The 4,972-nt window shown below is 47.0% G+C and overlaps 1 pseudogene; it reads right to left on the reverse strand.

The window, feature by feature from the left end:
* Positions 1-3,965, reverse strand: part of LOC119250336 (carboxylesterase 5A-like) — a 27,209-nt pseudogene extending 23,244 nt beyond the window's left edge.
* Positions 3,966-4,972: the final 1,007 nt, after the last annotated feature.

A 4,972-nucleotide genomic window follows, 5' to 3' on the forward strand; every position in this document is an offset into this window, starting at 1 on the left:
CTCATACAAAAAGGGGCCAGGTCAGATTCCAGACACCCAGACAACACAACCTGCTGGCTGGAGACCCCAACATGACGGGTAGCCTTACAGGGAGCTTGGAGTCAGAGTCTGCATGGGCAGGCACGTAGATGTTAAGGTACAGGCAGTCTTCTGACACTTCCAGTTTGGGGTAAAGCACCTTGAGTATGTTTTCATCTGTGATCAGCCAGTCTGCGTTCTGGAAGCACCTTGGAAAAGGGAAGGAGAGACCCCCAGAGGTGCTGTCAGCCAACTTGCTTAGGAGTCAGTTCTTGACTCCTAAGTCAGCCAGTTCTCTAAGTCAGCCAGAGGGGAGGCCTGGACTTTCCCTGTGCCTGAGCCGAAGAGGTTTATGGGAGCTATTGGATCGGTACAAAGTCTAATCATGCCTCATCCTCCCATGAAGGTACAAACTACCCAAAAAGGGAAGGAAAAGCACACTGTGCAGAATAATTATACCATTAACTCCAGGCACTCTCACCTATGTCTACACCCACCACTGTAATCCAGACACATGCATCAAGACTCAAACTGGCTCAACAATTCCCCAAACTAGAGGGCTATACACTGACTAGCATATCAAGGGCTTTCCTCAGGAAGCTCCCTTTTTGATCTCCAGAGAAATGCAATGACATTCACAGGAACCAACTGACAAAGGAGGGCAGGAAGGCTCCTGTGTCCAGGGTTTTGCTCAAGCCAGTCCCTCTGCCAAGACTATTATCACATATCTAGTTCCTCATGTTCTCCCCTTTCAGTACAATTCTCCCCTTTCAGGATCCTCCAAGAAACCTTCTGATATTTTTTTCATTTAGATCATCTTTGTAAACATCTATATATTTTATGTTATTTCCTAGAATGTCTCCTAGGCTTACTCACCAGTGTCCTCAACTTATTGAGCAGCCAAAAGCCTGTATGCCATAGCCCCTAGCACCAACCCTGATACAAGGTTAAATCAGAAATCAAGGCTCCACAATACAGCTATCCTTAACTTCCCTTGAAGGTGAGGCGAGGTGGTTCTCTGTGTGTCCTGGTGCCCTTCTCCAATAATGGCTACACTTGTCATTCAGTCTATGTATTTTGTTGTCATTATTGTTTATGTCACCACCACAAATACCAGCCTACAGGTTCTTTGAGGGCAGCTGTGCCTAAACCATTCTGGTTTCCCCCAGGGCCTAATAAAGAGCTAATGGTTGAGCTGGTTCCCATGGATATTCGTTGAATGAAGAAATGAATGAATGAATGAACAGCTGAGTTTCAGCTAAGTGTCCTTGGCCCCAAGGCTACATAGTTTTTCTGTGACTTAGGGAGCTTCTTGGCACTAGAACATTCATTCTACCTGGGACTCCAACATCAAGAGCCAAAGGTGGCCAACCTGACTGAGGCTTCACAGAATTTGAGTCAGAAGATTCTTGGGAGGGCCTCCCTGGTGGTGCAGGCACTTGAGTGCCACGCTGTGGAGCTTTCTGCAGCCTCTGCAGTGCGAGTTTGATTCCCGGCTGGCCAGCGAGAATCCCACATGGCAAAGCAGACCTCACCTGTCTCACCCACTGCTCCCCTCAGCGGTGTATTTCGTCATTCTGCCTGTTCAGTTCCCCGCTTTGGCTCTGGTGAATCCTCTCACCCTCCCGCGCATCTGGCCTGTACCCCAGTTCTTGTATAAAAATAAATAAATCTTAAAAAAAAAAGATTCTTGGGATTTCCAAGTCCCACCTCCGATCTAATACTCAAGGACCCTCCACATTTCACCTGGAACTATTACTAGTTGGCCACTGGAACATGAAAATTCATAGTAAGTGGGCTCTGCTTAACTCCCTGCCTCCCATGTCACAGAAACACACTCATGTACTCATTCCACAAGCACTGGTAGATTTCCCACTATGGGCCAGACCCCACACTGGGCACAGTGTTGAGTGCTAGAGATAAAAGGCCACTAAGGGGGTTCTTAGCTCTAAAACCCTTCTTCCCCAGCATGACCATAGAGGCTAGACCAGGGTGAGAGGGTTAGAAGTCACACAGAAACACCTCTGCAATCCCTTCCAACCAAAAGACTCAATAAGGCTATTGCAGTGGTTCCCAAACCTGATTGGTCCTCAGAATCCCTAGAGAGTTGTCAGATAATAGAATTTCCTGGGCCCAGCACAGGAATCTGTATCAGAAATGAAGCTTTCTAGCACTTCTGTAGTCCTCTCCTCCCCCTCCCCAATGCCCACCCAGCGTCTCCTTTCCCATTGGGCTGCAAGACCGTTATCCCCCTCAATGCTCTGCCCCTGCGCCCAGGTTGTAGACCACTCATGGGACTGAGCTCGGGCTTACAATTTAGGGTAGGAAGTGGCTTTTCGGGAGCCCTTCCAGGGTAACGCAGGCTTCGGTTTCTTCAAATCGCAAGGATCCTAGAGGGGGTGCTGCATAGGGGATCCCAAGGAACACGTTCACAGGCATGATGCTTCCTAGCACAGTGACTTGCTTCCCCTGGACCCATCCCAGTCTGGTGTTCCTCCATGGGGCATCAGCAGCCAGCCCTGTGGGAACAAACAGGGAAGAAGGGGTGGAATCAGGAGCTGGTTGGCAGGTGGCAGGCAACAAGCCAAACTTGGAGCTCCCTCTAGCGGACGATTGTTCTTGACTTAGACAACGAATGGGAAATATCAGGATTCCTTTTCAATGAAGCATGTCTATAGCTTCCTTCAAGTTTGTCTTAGAAGTCACTTGTGCGAGAGCACCCATTGAGTTCCTCCTAAGAGCAAGGAATAAGCCACACAATTCCCCTTAATTTGTTAATTTGGGAAACCATCTCCCTCTACAGCACTGAAGCTTTCCTTTACCATGAAACGGATATATACCAGAGTCTAAGACCCTACGATCTATAAAATCTTCTGGCCCAGAGTTTTCAAAAATTTTGGCATTTTCGTAACTCTCAGTTCAATTGTTGCCATGGCTGTGCATCTCCTGTATGGAAACTACTGACAAACTTTTTTCTTAAAATTAAATTTAAATAAGCTTTTAAAATTTTACTTAGGGCCTTCCCTGGTGGTGCAGCGGTTGAGTGCTGGGCTGCGAAGCTGCCCGCAGCCTCTGCAGCACCAGTTTGATCCCCGGCCGCCAGCGAGGGTCCCACATGGCGCGCAGACCTCTCCTGCCGTGCCTGCAGCTCCCCTCAGCAGTGTATTTTGTCAGTCTGGCTGTTCTGTTCCCTGCTCTGGCTCTGGTGAATTCTCTCACCCTCCTGTGCTTCTGACTGTACCCAGTGCTTGTAAAAATAAATAAATAAATCTTTAAAAAATAATAAAAACATAAAATTTTATCTAGAGGAATCCTAAGCAATTACATCTATGGAATGGTAGTTTTAATGAGTCAGGTGTATGCTTTTGAAAACACATGAAAATAATTTTATACATCAATGAATATTAAAAAGAAAAAAATCCTCTGATTCAGATACAACTTGTAATTACCTCATCCACCCCCAGCGGTATGAGGATGGCACTTTGGAAAACTGAGTGCAAGTGTTTCTGTCCACATAGAATACGGGGCCTTAACTGTCCAGCTATTTGCTTAGCAGGACCCAGTTGTCTTAATGTCCTGCCTGGCGGCTGCCACTACAGTACAAATTCTGTTTCATGCACCCAGGACAGTGCTCTCCAAGCCCTCTCCAAGCAGGATGTGAGCAACCAAGGGCAGGACCAGGGTCTTTTGAGTTCTACCTGTACCCAAGAAGGAGACTCTAACTACCAGCAATAAAGACCAGGTGCCTGAGGTTACCATACAATCTTCCGCGGGACCCCAGAGACCATGACTGTAAAAAAAAAAAATCCTCCAAGGTAGGGAAATCTCCCAATCCCACTCCTGAGAGCCCTCTGTTTCACACCAAATATCTCACCCTTGGTGGCAGCTGCAAAGACTAAAACAGCCCAGATCAGGATCTGGACTGGATGCACCTTCATTTTGATCATCCGGCTGGCTCCCCTGAACTCCCAGGACATCACAGCCACTGCTGGCCTCAGAGAACTGTGGTCAGTAAAAAGAGCCAGCTCCCTCTTAGAAGACAAATGTTGAGCAGGCTGCCACAGGATGCAGGATTGGTGAAGAATAGCATCAGACAAAGATTTTCAAACAAATTGCCAAACAAGACTTTCCTGTTCTGATTTACATAAGAAGAAGCTGATGATTAACCACTGACTTGGGAAAAGATAACTTGGTAGGGTTGGACTCATAGGACAGCAGAGTGGAAAGGACATTTGGTATTAAATAAGTCAGAGACCTCAAACTCAAATGCCTACAGAGGTCAGGGAGGCAGCAAATAAGCAGTGAATAAAGTTGACCAGGAGACACAATGGGGGATGTGGGGACTGTGAAAAAAGCTAGACAGCAGATGCTCTCTATAAAGGGGCAGTGACTTCTCAATTCCAGTGAACATTTGCTTTCTGATTACAGAAGTAGGCCAAACCTCTTAATTTGTATATGACTTGCCTTTAAAATATCACAGGGGCCTCCCTGGTGGTGCAGGTGGTTGAGCGCAGTGCTGTGAAGCTGTCCGCAGCCTCTGCAGTGCTGGTTCAATCCCTGCCGGCCTCGGAGGAACCCACATGGCGAGCAGATCTCTCCTGTCTCACCCACTGCTCCCCTCAGCAGTGTATTTCGTCAGTCTGCCTGTTCTGTTCCCCGCTCTGTCTCTGGTGAATCCTCTCACCCTCCCGTGCATCTGGCCTGTACCCCTGCTCTTGTATAAATAAAAAATAAATCTAAAAATTTTTTTTTTAAAATTTAATTTAAAAAAATATCACAGTGGAAGCCCAACATAATTTCTGCAGGCTGTGTACTGAGTTATGTTGTAGATGAAGTCTCTGCAATTCTGATCTAGACCCAGAACCCCCAGTGTAAATATGAAGAAACAAGCCCAGGGAGGTAAAGTTAAGCAGCAATAAACAATAAGCAGCATCTGGGTTGTCACTGCAGTTCT

The sequence above is a fragment of the Talpa occidentalis genome, unplaced genomic scaffold, assembly GCF_014898055.3.
Source record: "Talpa occidentalis isolate TD23 unplaced genomic scaffold, MPIMG_talOcc4v2.1 talOcc4.17, whole genome shotgun sequence".
NCBI classification, from domain to species: domain Eukaryota; kingdom Metazoa; phylum Chordata; class Mammalia; order Eulipotyphla; family Talpidae; genus Talpa; species Talpa occidentalis.